Source organism: Carcharodon carcharias, chromosome 5 (genome assembly GCF_017639515.1).
Source record: "Carcharodon carcharias isolate sCarCar2 chromosome 5, sCarCar2.pri, whole genome shotgun sequence".
Taxonomy (NCBI): Eukaryota; Metazoa; Chordata; class Chondrichthyes; order Lamniformes; family Lamnidae; genus Carcharodon; species Carcharodon carcharias.
Genome location: NC_054471.1, coordinates 179024110 through 179050830, shown reverse-complemented (window position 1 = coordinate 179050830; position 26721 = coordinate 179024110).

The window sequence follows — 26721 nt, the reverse complement described above, 5'->3', positions numbered from 1 at the left end:
GCGACCCAGCGGCTGGTTTAAAAGTGACCCAGGCAGCCCCAGGAAGGCTGCCAGGGAAGGATGTCCGTCTGCCAGTGTACAATGGAGTCGAGCGCGGCTGCAAACGCCAGGCAGGAGGACAGGCCAGGTGGGCACTCGGACACCCGCTCTTCTGATGAGTGCCTCACTATCCCCCTGGAGGAGGGGGCTGCCAGGAGGGAGACCCTTGTCCCCAGCGATGGGAGGAGGAGGCCACCGCACCTCATAAAGAAGGCTTGGGACGAGGTGGCAACCATGGTTAGCCACCATGACGTGGTGCAGTGCATGTGGGTGCAGTGCCGGAAGCACTTCAATGAGTCCCTGCACTCAGGAAGGGTGAGTACTGTGTTAGCATGGGCCAGTGTGCAGTTGTGTTAAAGTGTGGCCATTCCTCCCTTGGGCCTCAGGGGTGCTAGAATCTGAGTTACAACTGTCAATCATGTCAGAGCTGGCCAAGGGGGTGAGTCATCGTTGCTTGGACTGAGTGCCTTGCGGCTCGAGGGTCACAAATCGGATGTGCCCTGTGAGGTGGTCCTCAGCTGGGGTTGGCCAGGCTGCAGTGGTGCTGCAGGTAGAGAGTGGACTAATCAGTGCTCCTCTGTCCTTTCAGGAGAAGATGCACCGTAACCAAACCAAGAGGGCAGTACAGGCGGAAGCCTGCCCAACCTCCTGCTGTTCACCAGGTTCGAGCAGGACGCCCTAGAGTTGGAGAACTGGCACACTTGCCATGCAACTGAGCGTGGAGAGGTGGCGCTGCCAGATGAAGGTAAGAGCACAGTGCACAGTGGTGAGAGTTTCAGATTGTGTAGCCATTCTAGTATAGTCTCGATCCTGGAGTTCTCCTTGATCATTGAAAGACGATGGCACCATGATGCAGATCTCCATTGTCTCAGCAGGATGCCTGGCATGCACAGTGACAGTGTGATGACTTAAACTAATGAGATGTCCTTGTTCTCCCTTTTAGGTTTGCCAGCAGGCATCCAATCTGCAGACCTCGAAGAGCCACCCCAGACACTGGAGGATCACCAGGCGTCACTTTCACCTTCATCACATCCGCTCCTGGAATCAGGCACCACTGCAGACACCAGCACCTCGGTGGGCAGTAGAGCGGCAGCTAGAATCTTGGTGCACTTTGGTGAGGGCACCTCACAATCATTTGAGGCGCAAGCAGAGGCAGGGAGTGCCCAGGGCGCTGGCAGTCAAAGGATTGCTGGAGACCAGAACCATGCTCAGTGGAAGGCTGATGATGAGCCTCTGGAGTTGTCCATTAGGGGGCAGATGCTGGATGTCGAGGGAGATGTGCGGAAGGATCTGGCGGAGATCCATGAGGGTATGCGTGCCTTGGTCCCTGTTGTGGAGGAGTCCATGTGGAGCATGAAAACTGCATTGATCGTCATGGGCAAGCGCACTGCATCCTCCATTGAGAGTGCTGACTCTGCAGGGACTGAATGAGGGGTTCCTGGGGTTGCGCTCGGACCTGCAAGCCTTCACTCAGGCAATAGCCTCAGATGGTAAGTGTCAGTGTGGGAGATGGATGCGGCAGCCAATATCCCAGCTAGGTGCCCGTCCATCAATGGTGTGCAAGGAGGACCAGAGTGAGCTCACATTAGCGCACGAGCTGCCTGTCATCTCTGGGGGTTCCTCCCAGGGCGCTCTGGATGATTGGCAACAGCTCCTCTGCCCCTCTGCCAGTGACTGTTGCATCTGATGAGGCTGCGATGACTGGAGAAATGCCAGGCGTGGCACTAGCTGCTGCCACCAAAGCGGGGCCAGCACAGGCTCTGCTGGCCAGAGGATGACAGCCAAGGTCATGAAGGCCAACAAGACAGCAGAGTCAGCAGGTTATGTGGTATTGTTGCTGGGTGATTAATCCAGAGACCCAGGGTAATGTTCTGGGAACCTGGGTTTGCCAAGGCATATGATGGAATTTGAATTCAATAAATATCTGGAATTAGAAGTCTGATGATGACTATGAAACCATTGTCGATTGTTGTAAAAACCCATCTGGTTCACTAATGTCCTTTAGGGAAGGAAATCTGTCATACTTACCTGGTCTGGCCTACATGTGACTCCAGACCCACAGCAATGTGGTTGACTCTTAACTACCCTCTGAAATGGCCTAGCAAGCTACTCAGTTGTAACAAATCGCTACAAATTCACAAAAAAGGAATGAAACTGGACGGACCACCTGGCATCGACTTAGGCACAGGAAATGACAATGGCAAACGCATGCCTGTCGAACCTGCAAAGTACTCCTCACTAACATCTGGGGGCTAGTGCCAAAATTGGGAGAGCTGTCCCACAGACCAGTCAAGCAACAGCCTGACATAGTCATTCTCACAGAATCATAACGAACAGATAATGTCCCAGACTCCACCATCAGTATCCTGGTTATGTCCTGTCCCACCATCAGAACAGGCCCAGCAGAGGTGGCGGCACAGTGGTATACAGTTGGGAGGGATTACCCTGGGAGTCCTTAACATTGACACCAGACCTCATGAAGTCTCATGGCATCAGGTCAAGCATGGGAAAGGAAACCTCCTGCTGATTAATACATACTGCCCTCCCTCTGTTGATGAATCAGTGCTCCTCCATGTTGAACACCACTTGGAGGAAGCACTGAAGGTGGTAAGGGTGCAGAATGCACTCTGGGTGGGGTACTTCAAGGTCCATCACCAAGAGTGACTCGATACCACCACTACTGACCGAGCTGGCTGAGTCCTAAATGACATAGCTGCTAGACTGGGTCTGTGGCAGGTGGTGAGGGAACCAACAAGAGGGAAAAACATACTTGACCTCATCCTCACCAACCTGCCTGCCGCTGATGCATCTGTCCATGACAGTGTTGATGGGAATGAACACCGTACAGTCATTGTGGAGACAAAGACTTGCCTTCACATTGAGGACATCCTCCATCATGTTGTGTGGCACTACCACTGTGCTAAATGGGGTAGATTTCAAACAGATCTAGCAATTCAAGACTGGGCATCCATGAGATGCTGTGGGCCATCAGCAGCTGCAGAATTGTATACAACCAGAATCTGTAACCTCATGACCCGGCATATCTACTATTCTACCATTAACATCAAGCCAGGGGATCAACCCTGGTTCAATGAAGAGTACAGGAGGGTGTGCCAGGAGCAGCACCAGGCATACCTAAAAATGAGGTGTCAACCTGGTGAAGCTATAACACGGAGCTACTTGCATGCCAAACAGCATAAGCAGCAAGTGATAGACAGAGCTAAGTGATCCCACAACCAACGGATTAGATCTAAGCTTTGCAATCCTGCCACATCCAGCTGTGAATGGTAGTGGACAATAAAACAACTGACTGGAGGAGCTCAGCACATCAGTGCAAAAGATAAGGCTGAAGCATTTGTTACAATCTTCAGCCAGATGTGCCAAGTGGATGCTCCATCTTGGCCTCCTGCAGATGTCCCCAGACAGATGCCAGTCTTTAACCAATTCAATTCACTCCACGTGAAATCAATAAACTGCTGACGGCACTGGATATTGCAAAGGCAATGGGCCCTGACAATCTTCCAGCAACAGTATTGAAGACTTGTGCTCCAGAACTTGCCGCGCCCCTAGCCAAGCTGTTCCAGTACAGCTACAACACTCGCATCTATCCGGATATGTGGAAAATTGCCCAGGTATGTCCTGAACACAAAAAAAAAGGACAAATCCAACCCGGCCAATTACCAGTCTACTCTCTATCATCAGTAAAGTAATGGAAGGGGTAATCAACAATGCTATCAAGCTTCACTTGCTTAGCAATAACCTGCTCACCGACGCCCAGTTTGGGTTCCGTCAGGGCCACTCAGCTCCTGACTTCACTACAGCCCTGGTCCAAACATGGACAAAAGAGCTGAATTCCCAAGGTGAGGTGAGAGTGACTGCCCTTGACATCAAGGCCGTATTTGAAATAGTGTGGCATCAAGGAGCCCTAGCAAAACTGGAGTCAATGGGAATCAGGGGGAAAACTCTCAGCTGGTTTAAGTCATACCTAGCACAAAGGAAGATGGTTGTGGTTGTTGGGGGTCAGTCACCTCAGCTCCTGGACATCACCGCAGGAGTTCCTCAGTACCATTCGCGGCTCCTCAAATACTGAAGCAGTCCACGTCCAAATGCAGCAAGACCAGGACAATATCCAAGCTTGAGCTGACAAGTGGCAAGTAACATTTGTGCAACACCAAGAGAGAATCTAACCATTGCCCCTTGACGTTCAATGGCATTACCATCACTGAACCCCCACTATCAACATCCTGGGGGTTACCACTGACCAAAAACTGAACTGAAGTGGCTATATAAATATCGTGGCTACAAGATCAGGTCAGAAGCCATGAATCATGCAGTAAGTAACCCACCTCCTGGCTCCCCAAAGCCTGCCCATCATCTACAAAGCACATGTTAGGATTGTGATGAAATATTCCCCAATTGGCTGGATGAATGCAGCTCCCACAACACTCAAGAAGCTTGACACCGTCCAGGACAAAGCAGCCCGCTTGATTGGCACCACATTCAGAAACATTAACTCCCTCCACCACAGACCCACAGTAGCAGCAGTGTGTACCATCTACAAGATGCATTGCAGGAATTCACCAAGGCTCCTTCGACAGCACCTTCCAAACCCATGACCATGACCATCTAGAAGGACAAGGGCAGCAGCTAAAAGGGAACACCACCACCTAGAATTTCCCCTCCAAGTCACTCACCATCCTGACTTGGAAATATATTGCCTTTCCTTTACTGTCGCTGGGTCAAAATCCTGGAGCTCCCTTCCTAACAGCACTGTGGGTGTACCTACACCACATGGACTGCAGCGGTTCAAGAAGGCAGCTCCCCACCAACTTCTCAAGGGCAATTAGGGAGGGGCAATAAATGCTGGCCAAGCCAGCGACATCCACATCCCATGAATGAATAAAAATAAACTCTAATACCTGTGCCAGCAATGGGGGAGCACCTAGACATAGCGCTCGCAAACGTTAAGTTAAAGGCACCATGAGCTCAAGAGGGACAGGTCACAGGTGATTTTATGTTTCCTTCATCTATACTGGTCTGGGAATGAAGACCAAAGGAGTCTATGTAAATAGTTTGGAATTGTCCGCATGAGATAAATTTTGTTTTAGTCGTCATGGCCTGCATATTCTTCGCCTTTATTTTTGGTGCAGGGTACGCCAGTATGTAATTGTCTGGATGTAAGTGTCTCTGAACTTTATTGCACCAGCACTGAGTGTTCTTTGTGTTCAAATGAAAGGGTCCTTTCAGACATCCGGGATGGGGGCAGCAAACCTGGCATGTGTTTGAAGTTGACCTTTGGTAGCTTAGCTGAAGGAGTGTTGGATCAAGGTGTCCCTTGTGCCTCTGCCTCTCTGGAGGTTGCCAACGTCTGGCTCCAACCCTCAGCGTTCTCCTCACCGCGCTCATCTTCGGACTCACTACTGGGCTCATCATCTGTGGCCTGTGCAGCTGCGTCAAGATCCCCTTCCTCCATTGGATCCCCCCTTCCCATTGCCGGATTGTGGGGAGTGCTGCATGCAACCACTATCAGTGACACCCACACTAGGGGGTCTTGTAGTGCTCCCCCTGAATGGTCTAAGCATCGGAAGCGCATCTTGAGAAGACCGATGGTCCTCTCTACCACCACCCTTGTGGAGACATGACTTGTATTATAACGCTTCTCTGCCTCTGTTCTTGGCTGGCAGAGAGGCTTCACGAGCCACCTCTTCAACAGATAGCCCTTGTCACCCAGCAGCCATCCATCCACAGGGTCTGGAGCACTGAAGAGCCTCGGCACCTGGGAGTGTCTCAGGACGTATGCATCATGGGAGCTGCCTGGGTATCTTGCACAGACTTGCAGAATCTGCATCCTGTGATCACACACTATCTACATGTTAATGGAGTGGAAGCCCTTCCTGTTGACGAATGCACCAGGCTCGCCCGCTGGTGCCTCAATGGCTACATGCGTACAGTCAATGGCACCCTGGATGCGGGGGAATCCAGCAATCGCTACAAAGCCTCAGGCTCTTTCAGCCTGGCAGGCCTCTTCTGTACGGTAAAGAATAAAGGTCAATACCAACCTGAACAGAGCTTCTGTCACCAGATTGACACAACTGTGGACAGCTGATTGGGACACTCCACACAGATCCCCCACTGACCCCTGGAAAGTGCCGGAGGCATAGAAGTTGAGGGCCACTGTGACCTTCAGAGCTACTGGCATGGGATGTCCACCCACATAGTCGGATTTGATCTCAGGGCCAATCATCTGAAAGATGTCAGATCTGTCTGATCTTGAGAGGCAAAACCTCCTTCGGCACTGCACCTTGGACATATTGAGCTAGCTGCAGCACCGCCTGTAAACCCTGGCAACAGGATACTGGTGTCTTCTGCAACCCCCTCTGCCTTAGACTTCCTGCCAGCCCTGCGCGTCTTGTGCCTGTGCCTCTCTCCCCATGGGTCCCTCCCCTGGAAGCTGCATTAGGACACCTGGCCTCCTCTCCCTTATGCCCCTCTGTTCCTCCTCAGAGGAGGTGCCTCCAGCGGAGACCACAATCCCTATTACCACGGTTACAGAAAGCTGCCTTATACACGGAAGGGTCCACATGATTTGAATCCTTTGGGGGCCTACCAGACAGCAATGAGTCCTGAAAGGAAGCCTGGAAATGCTAAGAACGAAGCCCCAAACAGAGAGGAGGCTGCCAAGTACCAATAAGCAACCAAATGCAAACTATCTCCAAAACTGCTCACGACTCACACTGGTATTGCTGCTGACCCTTTTTATCCCGCCCTTGGATTGGGTTTGCAAAAATGTCTGCTGGACACCTGCCCATTTTACCCTTGCAATGAGCAGAAAATCGCACAAGCAACGTAAAATCACAGTCAATTAGATTGTTTGGGGCCATAACTGGCCTGTTCATTAATGGCGAGTGCGCGATGACAGCAGGATGCCCGATGAGGGAAAAATTCTTCCCAGGCATTCATTAAGGCACTTTTTCATTTACACTATTATATCTACTTCTGATGAGAATGTATTTGCAATGCTTCAAAGGGGTTTTCTTTTTGATGGCTTACTTCAGAAGATTGCTTCATGCATCATTAAATAGAGTTAGCATGTCAGACAATTTATTTGGGCAATTACAGACCTTATTGGCAATTAAAAATATGCCCATCAGATATAAATCATGAGTAACAGAACCCAACTTTTTTTTTCTTTGTACGATTGCTTTTATGGTAAGTGTTTATAATATTTTTGTGGTTGTAAGTTATTGGTTGGAGGGACAACATGCTATGTAATGGCACTCGATAAGATCCAATTAAATGTCTAATTGTTGTTTTGTAAATCTAGTAATATTATTATCATAGGAAGGGCTCAATGTGAGCCTGGGCTATAGATGCTTTCAAAACCATAAATGTGTGTATCTAAACTATAGTAGTCTCATTTAGATACCCAAATTAATTTAGTCCAATCAAAAGTCGCATGACACTAAGGCCAATTATGGAGTGTAGAAGCACAGAAGTCTGAATTTTCTAATCAAGTGCATTTCTGGTCGGATGGGACTTTTGTCCATCCTGGAGATGCCCCTGACTCCAGCTAAGTTTTTAATTGGGGATCATTTGCAGAATAGAAGGTGTCTCCCTGTATCAGCAGTGGTAGGCTGCATGGAGTATCGGAAGCCTCAGAACCCCTACCTAAAAACAATACAGAAATATTCTCTTGTCCTTTGTGATCTGTCCATGGCAATTCTTGGTGAGTCATGGCACAACCTCTCAATGCTGCCGCCATTGCTCCGGTCCCTTCTGATGACTTCCAAATGCTGGAAGCCACAGCAAAGGGCAAGAAACACCATGGAGCTTCCTTCATTTTATTAACATTTGCATTCTCACAACCCACATATGGACAGACATAAAAGCCACTAGGCTCATCATTTGGAAGGTAAAGAGGAGGCAGAGACTTGATACAACATGTCCCCATGGAATTTTCTGGCCCTGAACATTCCAAACCCACCAAAAAATGATGGGATGCAGCCAGATAATAGTTGATGAAATATAAAATATATGCTGAGCATATCAAGTATACTTGACCCGTTTGGAGTTAATTATTAGTTTAGCATGAGGTAGGGTAGATCTGGCAGTTGCAAATTGGTCATCCTTTAGGCACCCTATTCAATTGTCCTTTCTAACATGACCAAAGCAACAATTAATCCCCCATTATTCCTGATATTGTGAGGCCAGCACAATCAGGGTAGTTTTTGTCCATGGTGCATTCAGACCTGGGCCAAGAGCAGTGCTGACATGAATTTTGCAAGTTATATGATGCTTTGTACCTCAGATGCTTTGGCTTACTATATTCCCACTATTAAATTTGGAAAATGTATCCCAATTTGGAATGGTTCTGCTGCAGAAAGTGCACTAAAGGAAAAAGGCCCTGGTTGGAAGTGAAAGTCTATCACATCTTAAAAGCCCAGGTACAAACCTTTCAATGGAAATCTGCAATTCCCTCCTCAAAATACTATGGATCCTGGGTCAACTGAAATTTACAAGACTGAAATGGACTAATTTTATTAGGTAAGGATATCCAGGGATATGGATCAAAGGTGTGTAAACAGATTTGAGCTGCAGAACAAGCATAATCTAATTGAATGGCAGAATAGGCTTCAGGCACTGAATGACCTGCTGCTGTTCCTATATTCATATGTAGAGATTCTCAGAATCACAGAATCATTACAGTACAGAAGGAGGCCATTTGGTCCATTGTATCTGCACCAGCTCCCCAAATGAGCATTATGACTCAGTACCATTCTCTTGCCTTTTCTCCGTACCGTTGCATGTTGCTTCTATTCAAATAATCATCTAATTCTCTCTTGAATGTCTCGATCGAACCTGCCTCCACCACACTTCCAGGCAGTGCATTCCAGACTCGAATCACTCGCTGTGTGGAAAAAGTTTTTTCTCACATCATATTTGCTTCTTTTTGCAAATCACTTTAAATCTGTGTTCTCTTGTTTTTGATTCTTTAATGAGCGGGAACAGTTTCTCCCTATCTACTCTGTCCAGCCCCCTCATGATTTTGAACACCTTCATCAAATCTCCTCTTAGCCTTCTCCTCTCCAAGGAGAACAGTCCCAACTTCTCCAATCTATCTTCAGAACTGATGTTTCTCATCCCTGGAACCATTCTTATAAACCTAACATTCTGTGCTAGACTTCCCTAGCAGCCAGCCTGATGTCCAATGATCTGGTGTGAAAGATGGGTATTGAGGATTGGAGCAGTAAGAAGTCATCATGGCTACAGCCAGGAAACTGGTACCAACCAGCCTGATGCACTGCCTGTGGTCACACATCACTGGAACATAGAAGGAGTGAAATCCCTTCTTGTTAGCATACTTGTTTGGGTCTTGATGCGGAATTTGCAAGAAGATATGGGTGAAGTCCTTGCAGTCATGTGAAACCTGTAGTCTTGGTAAAGCTACCACCTCTTATATTCTGTTTCATCAGCTCTAGGAGGAAGGAGATAAAGTTGTTCCTCCTGGAGTACATTAGATCAGAAGAATGTAAGAAATAGGAGCAGGAATAAACCATACGGTCCCTCCAGCTTGTTCTGCCATTCAATACGATCATGGCTGTTCTTCTGCTTCAAATTCACCTTCCTGCCCATTCCCTACATCCCTTGATTCCCTGAGAGAAACAAACTCTGTCTATCTCAGCCTTAAATCAATTCAGTGATGGGAGCATGCATTCTCTGGGGTAGAGAATTGCAAAGATTCACATGATTTGAGTGAAGTCATTTCTTCTCACCTCAGCCCTAAATGATCGACCCCCTATCCTGTGCCTCTGTACCTACATCCTTGATTCCAAAGGCAGGGAAAACAACCTCTTAGTGCCTACCCTGTCAAGCTCTTTCAGAATCATACTAACTTATTATTTTCCTTGTATGAGTACACTCAAATTTTTCCAAACATCAACATTTAGAAGTTTCGTGCCTTTTAAAAAGATACTCTGCATTTCATTCCTATTACCAAAGGTCTTGTGGCACAGTGGGTAGCATCCCTGCCTTTGAGACAGAACCTCCAGGTTCAAGCCCCACCTCAGACTTGATGGCCAATGAAGGTATGTTCATAATGCAGCCAAACAGCTTGATCATCAACCGGCAAATCCTTCCAACACACACCAATGTCAAGAAGTAAGAGTGGGAGAAATTCCTGATCAGCCATGTAATGGAAAGAAACATTGGAGCCTCTACCATCATTATCCACAGCTCCAGAATGCAACATGCATGTATAAGTGCTTGTTACCACAGCAACTCAGACTTCCTGAGTGATCTGTAACAAACCACCACCATCAGAGTGAAAAGATACATTCCAGTGAGAAAGGAAGATTCTAAGGGAAGGACACAGTATCCGTGGCTAACTAAAGAAGTTAAAGATAGTAACAAATTGAAAGAAAAAGCATATAATTCTGCAAAGATGAGTGGCAGGTCAGAAGAGTGAACAGAATAAAAGGAGCAGCAAAAAATGACTAGAGGATGAATAAGGAGGGAGGAGTTAGAATGCGAGAGAAAGCTAGCTAGAAATATAAAAAGATAGTAAGAGTTCCATTTAAAATGGAAAAGAGTAAGTAAAGTGAGTGCTGGTCCTCTGGAGAGTGAGAATGAGGAATTAATAATGGAAAATAAGGAAACAGCGGGTGAATTGAACAGATATTTTGTGCCAATTTTCACCATAGAGGATACAAATAACCTGCCAGAAATAATTGTGAATCAGGAGGTGAAAGGGAGAGAGGAGCTTAAAACAATTACAATCACCAGGGAAAGGATACTTCAAAAATTATTAGAACTAAAAGTCTCAGGTCCTGGTGGACTTCATCCTCGGGTCTTAAAAAAAGAGGCTGCTGAGATACTGGATGCATTGTTTTTAATTTTGCAAAATTCCCTAGATTCTGAAAAGGTCCTATCATATTGGAAAATAATGAATGTGAGTGCTCTAATCAAGAGGGGGAGACATGAAGCAGGAAACTACAGGCCAGTTAGCTTAACATCTGTCATTGGGAAATTGCTGGAATCTATTATTATGGAGGTAATTAATAGTGGGGCACTTAGAAAATCTCAATGCAATCAGGCAGAGTCAACATGGTTTTGTGAAAGATAAATCATGTTTGACTAATTTATTGGAGTTCATTGAGGAAATAACAAGCCATGTGGATAAAGGGAAACCTGTGGATGTGCTATACTTAGGTTTCCAGAAGGCATTTGACAAGGTGCCACTTCAAAGGTTACTATGCAAAATTAGAGTTTGTGGTGTAGGGGGTAATATATTAGCATGGATAGAAGATTGGTTAGCTAACAAGAAACAGGGGGTAGGCATAAATGGGTCATTTTTGGGTTGACAAGAGGTGATGTGTGGAGTGCCACAGGGATCAATGCTGGGGCCTCAACTATTTACAACTTATATCCATGACCTGGATGAAGAACCCGAATATATGGTTGCTAAATTTGCTGATGACACAAAGATAGTAGGAAAGTAAGTTGTGAAGAGTACATAAGGAGCAGAATTTTGACCTCGGTGGGTGGGCGCATGCCCAACCTGCTGGAGCATAAAATGATGCGCATTGACCTCAGGCGAGTGTCCCAATATCAACGTACACTCATGCAATATTTCATGTGCAGGAGGTGGAGCCACGCCCGCCATTAATTAAGAGGCCAGTTAAGGCCCTTGACACCCCAATTGTCAACTATTTAATGTTGCCTGTGTGAATTCATGCCCATCGCATGGACAAAACAGGCAGACAGGCAGCCCACAAATTGCAACAGCTCAACCACGGGTGGGATATGAAGGGTCAGCAGCATTGTCAATGTGAGTAATGAGGAATTTTGGAGATCATGTGCTGCTGGTTGCTTATTTGAACTGAACAGCTTCATCTTGGTTCTGAGCTTCATTCTGAGAATTTCTAGGCTTCATTTCAGGACTCATTGGTGTCTTCCAGGCCTTCGGAGGATTCAGACTGTGTGGGCCCTTCCAAGTATCAGACAGCCTTCCATTACCCTGGTAATGAAGATTGTGGTCTCTGCTGGAGGCACCTCCCATGAGGAGGAACAGAGGGACAGAAGGGAGAGGAGGCCTAGTATCCCAATGCAGCTTCCAGGGGAGGGACCTGTGGAGGAGAGACACAGGCACAAGGGGTTCAGGGCCAGGAGGAAGTCTAAAGCAGAAGGGGCCGCAGAAGATGGCACTATCCTGCTACCAGGGTTTACAGGCAGCAATGCAGCTACCACAATATGTCCAAGGTGCAATGCTGAAGGAGGCTCCACCTCTCCAGGGAGACCATTAACTCCATTTGTCAGATGATCAGGTCTGAGATCAACTCCAACTCTGTGCATGGACACCCCATGTCAGTGGCTCTGAAGGTCACAGTGACCCTCAACTTCTATGCCTCTGGCTCTTTCAAGGGCTCAGTTAGGGGACCTGTGTGGAGGCAGGTCACCAGGGATGCATTGATCCATTGCTCCTTCAGCTAGGCTACCAAAGAAGAATTACCACCTCATGCCAGGGCGGCCGCCTCCATCCTGGATCACAGAAATGACCCTTTCCTTGGCCCCCAAGATATACTCAGTGCCTGTACAATAAAGCTTCAAGAAAGCTGCGTCCAGCATTAAATACTGGCCTACCCTGCACCAAATGAAGCATACTCAGGTCAATAACACAAAATCAAATGTCACTTAAAGCTGGAACTCACAGAATCTTGAACTGAACAATAGCTGGTGTTGGTAATTTCACCATTAAAAATGAAAAGCTAAATGGGGGAACAAAAGATCACAGTGACTAGGTCCTCTTGTGCTTAAGGTGCTTTAAACTTACATTTAAGGGTGCTACATCTAGGTGCCACCCCCCTAGCTGGCACTGGCATTGGAGACAGCCTGCTGACTCTGCTGTCCTGTTGGCCTTGATGATCTTGGTGGTCGTCCTCTGGCCAGTGGACTCTGTGCTGGCTCCACCTGGGAGGTAGTGGCCAGTGCCACTGCTGGCATCTCCCCAGTCATCGCAGCCTCACTGGATGCCATGGTCACTGGCAGAGAGGTGGAGCAACCGCTGCCATCTTTCAGAGCACCCTGAGAGGAGCCTGCAGAGATGACAGGCAGCTTGAGCGCCAATGTTAGGTCGCTCTGGACCTCTCTGCCCACCATTGGACGGGCATCGAGCTGGGATATAGGTGCCCCATCCATCTCACACAAGGACATTGACCAGCTGAGGTCATTGCCTGTGTGAGGGCTTGCAGGTCCGAACGCAACCCCAGGAACCCATGATTCTGTCCCTGAAGCAGCCTTTCCATGAGAGTTGCTACTCACTCCATGGAGGAGGCTGTGTGCTTGGCCATGAGGGTCAACGCAGTGCTCATGCTCCGCATGGACTCCTCCACAACAGAGACCATGGCACGCAGACACTCAAGGGTCTCCGCCTGATCCTCCCACACATCCCGCTGGACTTCCAGCATGTGCTGCCTAACGGATGACTCAAGAGGCCCATCATCAGCCTTCGACTGAGCACTGTCCTGGTCATCAGCAATCCTCTGACTGCCGGCACTTTCTGCCTCTGCCTGCACCTCAACCAAGTGTGAAGTGCCTTAACCAATGTGCACCAAGATACTAGATGGCAATCCAATGCCCACCGAGGTGCTGGTATCTGCGCTGGTGCCTGCTAGGGAGAGTGCATGGGGAGCATGGTGGTCCTCCAGGGTCAGGGGTGGCCATTCAGGGCCCTGAGTGTGAACACCTGCTGGTGAACCTAAAAGGGAGAAGAAGGACATGTCATTAGTTAAAATCATCACACTGTCACTGTGCATGTCAGGCACCCTGGTGAGACAATGGAGATCTACATCATGATGCCCTCGTCTTTCAATTATCAATTGGAACTCCAGGTTTGAGGTTCACATCAATGAAGAGACTACACTAGTATGGTTGCACAAGCTGAAATTCTCACCTCAGTGCACTGCGCTCTTCCTTTCGTTTGACAAGCAAACTTCACCACGGCCGAGGTGCCTGGCGCCTCTCAAGCTCCTAGGCCTCTTACTCATAGTGGGTGAGGATGAGGAGGTGTGGGGGTTCTCCACTAGCCCGTGACCTCTCAATACTGTTCTGGGATGTCTTGTCCTGAAAGGATAGAGGAGCACTGATTAGTCCACTCTCTCCCTTCAGCGCCATTGCAGCCTGACCAACCCCACCTGAGGAACACCTTGCAGGGCACATCTGAGTTGTGGCCCTCGAGCTGCAAGGCCCTCAGTCCAAGCAGCCAGGGCTCGACCACTTGGCCAGCTCCAGCGTCATTGACAGTTGGCACACAAACTCTAACACCCCTGAGGTCCAAGGAGGGATGGCCAGCCCAAAACACTTCTGCACACTGACCCATGCCAATATGGTGCTTACCCTTCCTGAGCGCATCAAGTCATTGAAGCACTTCCAGCATTGCACCCATGTGTGCTGCACCATATCATCCACTGCTCACCCTGGATGCCACCTCCTCCCATGCCCTCTTGGTGAGGTGCAGTGGCCTCCTCCTCCCATCTTTGGGGAGAAGAGTGTCTCTTCTGTCAGCCACCTCCTCCAGGAGGGCAATGAGGCACTCATTGGAGAAACACGGGGCCGACTGCCCTGCTGACCTCACCTTCCGCATGGGTTCTCGTTCCTGGGTCGCAGCTGTGTCGCTGCTCCAACTTCGATGCTGACACCCTCCCCGGGGCTGCCCGCGCCACTTCTGAATCGGCCGCCGGGTCACCATTGGACCTGGCAGACAACAGGCCTCCACCCGTCCCTTCTCGGAGGTTCTCCTGCCAACTTTCATGCTCTGTGGGCCTTAATTGGCCCGCCGGCGTGAAATCGCCTTCCGGCCTTGATCGTGGGCGGCAGTCAAATTCCCGAACACTCCCACCTGCCCCCACCGAGCCTACCTGCCAAAGTCAAAATTCTGCCCAGGGAATCTGCAAATGGACATGGATAGGTTAATTGATTGGACAAAAATTTTAAAGATGGAGTATAATGTGGGAAAATGCAAACTTATCGACTTCGGCTGGAACAATAGAAAAGCAGCACATTATTTAAATGGAGAGAGATTGCAGAACTCTGGGGTACAGAGGGATCTGGGTGTCCTGATACAGCAAGTGATTAGGAATGTTGTCATTTATTGCAAGAGGAATGGAATATAAAAATAGGGATGTTTTGCTATAATTGCACAAGGCATTGGGGAGATCACATCTGGAGTACTGTGTACAGTTTTAGTCTCCTTATTTAAGAAAGGATATGAATGCATTAAAAGCAGTTCAGGGAAGGTTCACCCGACTGATACCGTGGCTGGGGGTTTATCTGCGGGGGAAAGATTGGACGGACTGGGCCTGGAGTTTAGAAGATTGAGAGGTGATCTTCATGAAACATATAGGATCCTGAGGGGCTTGACAGGGTTGATGCTGAAATGATGTTTCCCCTTGTGGGAGAGATGAGAACTAGGGGACACAGTTTAAAAATAAGGGGTCTCCCATGTAAGAGGGAGATGAGAAGGATTTTTTTTCTGTCAGAGGGTAGTGAACCTGTGGATCCCTCTTCCCCAAGAGCAGTGGAGGCACGGTCAACACATATTTTTAAGGCAGAGATAGATAGATTCTTGACTAACAAGGGAGTCAAACATTATCAGGGGGTAAGAGGAATGTGGAGTCGAGGCCACAATCAGATCAACCATTGAATGGTGGTGCAGGCTCAAGGGGCTGAATGACCTGCGCCTGCTCCTAATTCTTATGTTTGTGTATTCGTAACCTCACACTTCCTTACATCATACCCCATCTGCCATCTTGTTGCCCATTCACTTAACCTATCTACAACTCTGCAGCCTCTATCAGTCCTCCTCACAGATTAAATTCTCACCTCACTTTGTATTGTCAGCACACTTGAATACATTACTCTCAGTCTCTTTGTCCAAGTCATTGATGTGGATTGTGAATAGCTGAGGCCCCAGCATTGATCTTTGTGGCACTCCACCAAATACATCCTGCCAACTTGAAAATCCCCCTTTTATCCCTGCTTTCTGCTTCCTGTCCATTAACCAATCCTTCATCCATGCTAATATATTACCCCCAACTCCATGAACCCTTATTTGGCATTTTAACCTTTTGTATGACAGCTTATCGAATGTCTTTTGGAAATCCAAGTATGCTACATCCATTGGCTCCCCTTTATCTACCCTAATAGTTACTTTTTCAAGAAAAACTCAAATAAACTTGTCAAACATGATTTCCCTTTTGTAAAAACATGCTGACTCTGGCTGATCATACAATGATTCCCTAAGTGCATTGTTAAGAATTCCTTGATAGATGATAGATTCCAGTATTTTCCCAAAGACTGATGTCAGGCTAACTGGCCTGTAGATCTTTTCTCACTCTCTCTCCTTTCTTGAATAAGTGTTAACTTTCAATCCACCGGGATCATTTTAGAATCTAGGGAATTTTGCAAAATCATAAACAATGCATCCACTATCTCTGCAGCTATCTTTTTTATAAACCTAGAATAGGCCATCACATTCTGGCAATTTATCAGCTTTAAGTCCCTTAAGTTCCCTAATACCCCTGTACACTTTTTTCTCTGTTGATATTCACTACTTTAAGTTCCTCACTCATATTAGCCCCTTGGTTACCCTCTATCCTTGGTTACCCTCTATCCTTGGTTACCCTTTATCCTTGGTTACCCTCTATTTCTGATGTATCATTTGTGTTTTCCATCTTTGTTCAATGTCTCTGCCATTTCCCATGTTAATTTCTCCTGTCTCTGCCTCTAAGGGACCACCATTTAAAGTACTCTCCTCCTTTCTTTATACTTGTAAAAAGTATAATGATCTATTTTTATATTCCTGGCTCGTTTACTCACATATTCTAACTTTTTCCCTTTTTATTAACTTTTTGGTTGCCCTTTGCTGATTTCTAAAACTCTTGCAATCCTCAAGCTTACTATTATTCTTTGCATCATTATAAACCTTTTCTTTTAACCTAATATTATTCTTAACATTCCTAGTGGGTCTTTCTTGTTGATTGTTCGTTTTTCGTTTCACGCTGGTGGGCCTCCAGCGAGAAACGCGAGCAGCGGCGCTGAGCGCTATCTGTGCAAGCGGGTGGGAGGGCGAGCAAGCTGAGCATGAACTTTGCACACGCGGGCGAGTGAGCATTTCATAATCTCCTTGAGGCACAGAGCTCTCTCAGGGAGATGAAAAGATATGAAAAGAAAAGTGAAAACTACAGAAATGTCACGAGCAGTGACATGTTATTAATGAAAAATTAAAGCTTTCATTTTATTTCTATTTGCTTTTGGAAACCTCATCCCACCCGTGGATGAGGTTTCCAGGCCTTTTCACCTGCCTGCCAACCTTTAGGTTGGAAGGGCAGTGAAAAATTTACTTAATTGATTATTTAATGGCCCTAACAGGCCTTGTAATTGTCAGCGTTGACGTCAGCAGGCTCGGCCAACATCAACACCCACCCTCCGAGCAAAAATTTCTGCCCTATAGGTTCCATGAAGATGGAGGTTGTATAAATTTCCATAACATTTTCTCACTGTTACAATAATGATGGTTGCCTCAGTATCACTAACAGAAAGACAACTGCGTGGCCAGAATTTTCCCGGGGCACGGTGGTGAGGGCACTTCACAGTCGCTTGAGGTGCGGGCAGAGACAGGGAGTGCCCATGGTGTCAGCAGCCAGAGGACTGCTGGGAACCAGGTACATGCTCAGTTGGTAGCTGATGATGTGCCTCTGGGGTTGTCCGTGAGGCAGCAAACGCTGGAAGTGCAGCAGGGTGTGCGGGAGGATCTGGCGGAGATACAAGACGCTATGTGTGGCATGACACTCGTGCTGCAGGAGTCCACGCGGAGCATCACCGATGCAATGAGCCTCATGGCCGAGCGCCATTCTTCCTCCATGGAGAGTGGCGACTCTTGTGGAGAGGCTCCTCCAGGAGACCAATCAGGGCCTCCTGGGGTTGTGCTCAGACCTGCAAGCCCCCACAGCGGCATTGACCTCAGCTGGTCAGTGCCGGTGTAGGAGATGGTTTGGGTACCAAGTATCCCAGCTCAGTGCCCATACATCTACAGTGAGCAGGAGGGTCCAAAGCGATCTCACATCGGCGCAGCAGCTGCCTGTCATCCCTGCGGGCTCCTCTCAGGGCACTCTGGATGAGGGCAGCAGCTTCTCCGACCCTCTGCCAGTGACCAAGGCATCCGATGAGGTGCGGTGACTGGGAAAATGCCAGCTGTGGAACTGGCTGCTCCCTCCCAGGTGGGGCCAGCACAGGCTCCATGGGCCAGAAGACGGCCGCCAAGGTCATCCAGGCCAACAGGACAGCACAGTGAATAGGCTGTTTCAGATGCCAGCGCCAGCGGGGGGACAGCACCTAGGCGTAGCACCCATCCGAGAAACGAGGGGCACACTACCCTGCTGCCCTACCCTCCAGCCAGGCCTGCCCCGCTGGCCTTCCCTCCAGACTTGCGTACTGAGCTCTTCTGCTGGCCATTGTGAGCTAGGCCTTCATTTAAACAGGCTGCCAGGTCTCCATTGGACCCGGCAGGCTGTGCACACCCACCGCCGACCGCCCACTTCCACTATCCTGAGGAGTCGAGAAATACACTGGGTGGGCCTTAATTGGTGCCTGCCCCCGCCCGCTTAGCCCACTCGACATGGGGAAAGTTCCCCACTTGTCCCCTCAAACTGAGGAGGCATTATTAATTGAATAATACGTAAAATCTAAAATTATTATTTAAATCATAATATTACAAATGGTGTTGATAAGTTTTGAGAAATGAGACATTTCAATATGTCAGTCTTATTACTTTGAAAGATTCTATAATTGTCCGTGGTGCAGGAAAGGGAAGATCTTGCACTTAACACTGGGACTTACTGTTGGCTTTACTAAAATGATTGAGGTTTTGAATGTTTCCCATTGGGGAGTTTTTTGGGGGCAAATGTGAGGGAAGAATGCCAGTCTTGAGAAAATTTGCTTGGGCAATTTGCAGGACTGAGTGAGTAGTATTACATTACTAGAGGTTAAAGTGTTAAAGAGGTTAGAGAGTTATTTTAACCTTGGGTGATAGTGTAAAATGGGAGACATGGATCACCTGTCCATTATGCATCACTCGCAAAAGGGTACTGTTTCACATATCTCTCTGAATCAAGATTTTTTATCATTTTTTAATTCTTTATTGCTCTGAAGTGAGTGATCTTCACTTTCTTTCTCCTGCTGTCCCTTTCCCCCTCCTTTTTTAACAAAGCTGTCATTAGATGCTAAAAGAAGTGATTTAAAATTATTTATTTATTTGAACTGTGCTGTTTAGCTTTATGTGGCACTAAACCTTGAAAGAGACTTTATTGTGTGCATTATCAAAATTGCTTCTGAGATATGCCAAGGTCCTACAGCATTGATTAACAAGTTAGTTTTCTATGTTTAAATAAATCATTTTTTTCTCTATTATGCCTACACTATCATTTAAAATTAGGTATTCTGATATCCCCTTCTGCTATGGTAAGTTAGCTGTAAAATTATTTTCAGTAACTTCACATTATGGGGAAATTCTAGATATTTTACACTTTACTTCACAGCATTACGAAGCACAGATATTGTAAAACATTTCTACGCTGAACATATTAGATTATCAACATCAATAAAAACCTTCAGATCACATTGCTGCCAAGTTTTAATTGTCTTAGATTTTAGTTTTTTAATTGTATTTCCAACGTTGTGTATAATTAACAAAACAATAGTTCATGAAAAAGCAGCATTCCAAAAAAATTCTAGAGACACTTGTCTACATTGTCCCTCACACTTAATAGAATAAAAATTGCCAGTTAATTTGGGTAACATAGTTTTAATATTGCTTATAAACTCTGCCATCTATTCCCACTTTAGTGTCTTCCTTTCATTCTATTTAGCTTAGCATTAGCATGTAATATGTGTAACTTGTACAGAACTAGCAATTAGTCTGATGATATCTCTTCATAAATATAATCTAATGGTTTGCCTGAAAGCTCAACTTAAGAAAAAGAGGGATAAGTGAGCTCTTAAAAGCTGCAGCATATTAAACAAGACAAATTATGGAAGAGCTTATATTGGAAAAGAAACGTCTTCTTACATAGCTTGGTTAGAATACAGTTTATGAAGAGATGCGAGATTGGAACAAAATGAAAATCCTTGAGAGTAACTGCAAGGTAATTAGGCATGATCACATTTTATCCGGACACGTAACCAATCTGTAAGCAAAATCACCTGAAGTGGACCATAAATGCCTTTGCTTTAGCCATTTAGATACTAGAGCTCAAGCCACAAAGTTCAATCTAATCGATTATTTTGGGCATAGCAGTAATATCATGGGACTAGTAATCCAAAGGTCCAGGCTAATGCCATGGGGACACGGGTTCAAATCCCACCCTGGTAGCAGCTGGAATTTAAATTCAATTAGTTGATAAATTTAATTAATGAATAAAAATATGGCATTGAAAGCAAGTCCCAGTAATGTTGCCATGAAACTATCATCGATTGAAATTAAAGCTCATTCAGTTCTGTAACGTCCTTCAGTGAAGAGAATCTGCTGTCCTTACCTAGTCTAGCTTACATATGACTCCAGACCCACAGCAATGTGGTTGACTTGGAAACACCCTCTGAAATGGCCCAGCAAGCCATCAGTTTTATCAAAACACTACAGAAAAATTGAAAAGGAATAAAACTGGTTGGACCAGCAGGCATTGACCTAGGCACTGGGAACAACAAACCCAGCCCTGCCAACACTGCAAAGTCCTCCTTACTAACATCTGGGAGCTTGTGTCAAAATTTGGAGAGCTGTCTCACAGACTAGTCAAGCAACAGCGTGACAATTCAGACTAATGGAATCATACCTTACAGATAACGTCCCAGACACCACCATCACCATCCCTTGGTATGTCCTGTCCCATCGGCAGGAGAGGCCCACCAGAGCCTGTGGCACTGTGGGAGCTGCCCTGGGAGTCCTCAACATTGACTCTGGGCCTGGTGAAGTCTCATGGCATCATGGGCAAGGAAGCCTCCTACTGAGTACCACCTACTGCCTTCCCTCAACTGATGAATCAGTGCCCTTCCATGTTGAAAACTGCTTGAAGGAAGAACTGAGGGTGGCAAGGGCATAGATTGTACTCCGGATGGGGGACTTCAATGTCCATCACCAAGAGTGGCTCAGTAGCACCACTACAAATGGAGTTGGTTGAGTCCTGAAGGACATTTCTGCCAGACTGGGCCTGCGGCTGGTGGTGAGGGTACCAACAAGAGATAAAATCATACTAGACCTTGTCCTCACTTGTCTACCTGTCTCAGATGCATCTGCCTATGATAGTCTTTGTGGGATTAACCACCCACACAGTCCTTGTGAAGATGAAGTCCCATCTTCAATCTGAGGATACCCTCAATCATGTTGTGTGGCGACGCCACTGTGCTAAATAAGATAGATTCAGAGCAGATCTAGCAGCTTAAAACACACCATCTATTAGGCGCTGTGGGCCATCAGAAGCAATGGAATTGTATTCAACCAGAATCAATGGTCCAGCAAATCCCTCACTCTACCATTAACATCAAGCCAAGGGATCAACCCTGGTTCAGTGAGAAGTGCAGGAGGGCATGCCAGGAGCAGCACCAGGCATACCTAAAAATGAGGTGTCAACCTGCAGAAGCTACAACACAGGACTACTTACATGCCAAACAGCAGAAGCAGCATGCGATAGACAGAGCTCACCGACCCCATAATCATTTGATCAGATCAAAGCTCTGCAGTCCTGCCACATCCAGTCGTGAATCGAGGTGGACAGTTAAATAACTCACTGAAGCAGAATGCTCCACAAGCAACCACATCCTCCATGGTAGAGGCTTGGAACTCTCTTCTGCAAACAGCAGTAGATGCTAGATCAATATCAATGCTTGATCATTTAAATCTGAGATGTTGTGAAAAGAGCAGTAACTGCCTGGTTAAAATCTTCTGGCTTTGTGCATATGTGATGGAAACGCAGTAGCTGTGACCTTATCCATCCATGCAAGTTGTGTTTAGGAGAGGACAACCTTTGAAGTGAGAGGCACCAAAGCCAGGCAGCCTAATTGGTGAGAACTAGCTAGTTATTATTATTTTCCACTACCCTGCAGCAACCCTAGATTCATACTTTACCACCTCTTCCCTCTTTCAACTTTGACATGGCTCCATCTGGCCACCAACTTTCTGTCCTGATTTAAGGGCTCTGTGCTTCACTCCACTCCATTTTTTTGGCTCAAATACAACAAACTGTGTTTGTTGAAACTCACATCTTTAATATATAATGTCTCATCCCTCACAACTATGATAAAGAAAATCTGATTGTTTCAGCCCGAGACGCTGTTGCTTGCCATCAGACTGTAAGAAGGTGCTTCTGAAAAATAATCGTCTCTTTTGGACCGATTTAGTCCTCTCAGTAAATGTTGTATCTAACAACAGCCTTCTGATCCTTCTTGCTAGGTATGTTTTATCTGTAGATAAATCTGAATAAGTAGCAAAGATCTAGAAGTGTTGTTGCTTTCCTCATTTCTGAGGGCACAGGAGAACATGGTGGGCATTGCATCTATTCTTCAGGAACTGATTTACCACATTTCAGCATCTTTAGCCCTGGGTTATATTTAGATACATATCACCAAGAATGAAGACAGAGTTTTTGGCTCATAAGGGATTCTAGTTTTGAAACCTAAAGTTCAGCTGTGTATGTGAAAAAGATTTGAACTGTCACGGTAAATGTTCACACTTTTCTAAATAGTACAAGAAACTGTAATGGAAACCCAAAGCTTGAGTCCTTCCAGAGCATGAATCTAAAAGCTTGAATGACTGAGCCAGATGTTTGTACTCTCATTGTGGAATGCAAATTTGGATAACTTTCTATCAAGCATACTTGAGTATGTTCAAACATAAAATGGGTTGGGTAAGTGTTACTGTGAGCCATATTGCTGCCCACATATGTTGGCAAAGATTGCCAATGCTAATAGCGACCAAACAAAGTTTTCCAGTAATCCGCCAAGGCCACCCTTGATGCAAAAAACAGGACAGCAGTTATAAACCACTCAGATCCTGAGACGAGCATTGCTGGATTGCATTGTTACTAAGTCGATGAAATTCCTGGATCTCCCTTTTCCAAGTGTAATCTCACTATCACTAACACTTCAGGGATATGAAGTTCAATGACATCATAGAAGCTTCTACCTCCAAACAGGAAGCAGGATTCAGGCTCAGTGTTAGATATGGTTCCTGTGCTTTATGAAGTTAGCAGTACTTATGAAATCCAGAACATGTACCTTCCTTTACTGAAATTAAACAGGAAGAGGTCAAACTGTAAAATAATGCTGTGAAAAGATTTCACTGCAATCATTGATGCTTGGACCATACGTTTAATCCTATTTACACAAATGAACTGGATGCAGAAGCCAAATGTAAGCTTGTTAAATTTGCAGATGACATCAAACTAAAGTGGAGTAGTGACAAAAGAGGCAGTTAGTTACATGTTGTTTGCATCAGCTATGTAATTGAGCAAGCTAATGGTAACAAAAAGGCCAACTTTTAAAGGTGCTATGTAAACCCAAATTGGTAATAAAAAGTCCCAAGATGATTCACAGGAGCATTATAAAGCAAAATTTGACACAGAGCCACATAAGATGATATTAGGGATGATAGCCAAAGTTTGGTCAAAATGGTAGGCGTTAAGGAGCATCTACAACAGGAAAGAGGTGGAGAGTCGGAGAATTTTAGGTGGGGAATTTAAGGACTTAGGGCCTATGCAGCTGATGACATGGCCGCCTATGGTAAAGCAACTAAAAACGTGAATACCAAAGGGGTCAGAGTTAGATGAGCACAGATAACTTGAAGGTTTGTGAGAGTAGAGGAGATTATAAAGATAGGGATGGATGAGGCCATCAAGGAGTTAAAAACAATATTATAGACAGGAGGGGATTTAATTTAAAACAGCCCTGATTTCTCCCCTCACCATCCATCTGTAAAGAGAAAGGCGTTTTTGATTTTTTGATTTCCTCCTTTATTTTCCCCCAACCCTTCAGTTTTGGAGTGATCCAATCCTCTATTAATATGATTAGTGTAGTCAACAGGGACCCTCAGGATGTTGATGGTGAGGGATTCAATTATGGCAATGTCACTGAACATCAAGGAGGGCTGGTTAAATTCTCTCTTGCTGGAGATGGGCATTACCTGGCACTTGAGTGGTGTGAATATTATTTGCCACTTATCAGCCCAAGCCTGAATGTTGTCACAGTCATGCCGCCTGCTGGCACGGACTGCTTTAGTATCTAAGGAGTTGAAAATGATACTGCACACAATGCAATCATCAGCAAACATCCTGCTTCTGACATCACAATGAAGGGAAGGTCATTGATGAAGCAGCTGAAGATGTGCCTAGGACATTAACCTGAGGAAATCCTGGGACTAAGATATCTAGCATCCAACAACCACAACCATCTTCCTTCATGCTAGGTATGACTCCAACCAAAGGAGAGCTTTTGCCCTGATTCCCATTGACTTAATTAGACTAGGACTCCTTGATGCCACACTCAGCTAATTGTTGCCTTGATGTCAAGGGCAGTCACTCTCACCTCACCTCTAGAATTCAGCTCTCTTGTTCATGTTTGAACCAAGGCTGTGATAAGATCAGGAGCTGAGTGGCTCTGGTGTAGTTCAAACTGAACATCAGTGAGCAGATTGCTGCTGGTTAAGTGCTGCTTGATAAGAATGTCAACATCACTTTCCATCACTTTACTGATGATCGAGAATGGACTGAAACGGTAGTAATGTATTGGATATTTTCAGCTTTTTGTGTACAAGACATACTTGAGCAGCTTTTCACATGGTCAGTTAAATGCCTGTATTGTAGCTGTGTTGGAACAGCTTGGCTAATGGTGCAGCTAGTTCTGGAGCGCAAGTCTCCAGTAATATAGCTGGGATATCATCAGAGCCCATAGCCTTACAGTGTCCAATGCCTTGATCTGTTTCTTGATATCATGTGGAGTGAATAGAATTGGTTGAAGACTGGCATCTGTGATGCTGGGGACCCCAGGGGGAGGCTGAGATTGATCATCCACTTGACATTTCTGGCTGAAGACCATTTCAAATACCTCAGCCTTGTCTTTTGCACTGATGTCTCTGCCATTATGGAGGATAGGGATATTGTGGACCCTCCTCCTTCTGATGATTGTTTAATGATCCACCCCGACCATTCATAACTGAATGTGGCAGTACTGAAGGGTTTTGATCTGATGCATTGGTTGTGGGTTTGTTTAGCTTGGTCTATAGCATGCTGCTTCTGCTGTTTAGCCTGCATATAGCCCTGTGTTATGATTTCATCAGATTTGCACCTCATTTTTAGGTATGCCTGGTGCAGCTCCTGGTATGCTCTCCTACTCTCCTCAATGAACCAGGATTGGTCCCCTGGCTTCATGATAATGGAAGAGTGAGGGATATGTTTTGTCCTGAGGTTACAGATTATAATACAGTTTAATACCATTCTGCTGCTGATGATAGCCCACAGTGCCTCATAGATGCCCAGTTGCCACACAAATCAATTACATATGTCCTCAACCTGAAGATAGGTCTTTGTCTGCATAAGGACTGTGTGTTAGTCACTCCTAATAATAATGTCATTGACAAATACTTCTGCAACAGGCTGATTGGTGAGAACAAGGTCAAGTGGATTTTCCCCTCTTTCTGGTTCTCTCACCACCTGCTGAAGGCCTATTCTGCGTCCTTCAGAATGCAGCCAGCTCTGTCAGTAGAGGTTCTGCTCCACTATTCTACTCTTAGGGATGGGCAGTGAAATCCCCCATCCAGCATTCTGTGCCCTTGTGACCCACAGTGTTTCTTCCATGGGGAACCGAATCATAACCTGATGGAAGGTAGTAGATGGTAATCAGCAGGAGATTTCCTTGCATTTGTTTGACCTGATGTTAAGAGTCCAGGGTCGATATTGAGAACTCCCGGGGCCACTACCTCCCAACTTTATACCCTGTGCATCACCTCTGATGAGCCTGACTTGAGGCTGGCATGGGATGGTAATGGACAAGCCTAGGGCACTGGCTATAAGCTATGATTTAGTGAGTATAACTATGTCAGACTGTTTCTTGACTAGTTTTTGGGACTGCTGTTCCAATTTTGGCACAAGTTCCTAAACGTTAGTGAGGAGGACCTTGCAGGTTCAACTGGGCAGTGTGCGCTTTGCGCTTTTGTTGTTTCTAGTGCCTAGGTCAATACTGGACAGTCTGTTGGAATGGAATGAATTGGTAGAGAATGTCATTTGTGGTGAGGATTGACGAGAATGGCTTTGGTCTTCTCAATATATAATTGGAGCAAACTTCTGTTCATCCAGACAATGTTAGATTTCAGTACTGGGTAGAAGCTGACAGTAGCAGATCAGCTGCCTGTATATACCATTCCCGATTTTCCTTCCTATTGACTTCACAGGATAGCGTGTAGCAGAACAAGTGGCAGGGCCAATCCACTACCACTCATTTTTCACTCCTGCCAAATGCTGAAACTATTTCTTTGAGTGTCATTTTCTATGTGTAGGAAACATGAGTCATGTAAGCAGTTAAGTGATGGTATTTTGATCTAACTGAAGGGATAATAGAATTGGACAAGGTCAATCTCACTAGAGTTCAGCA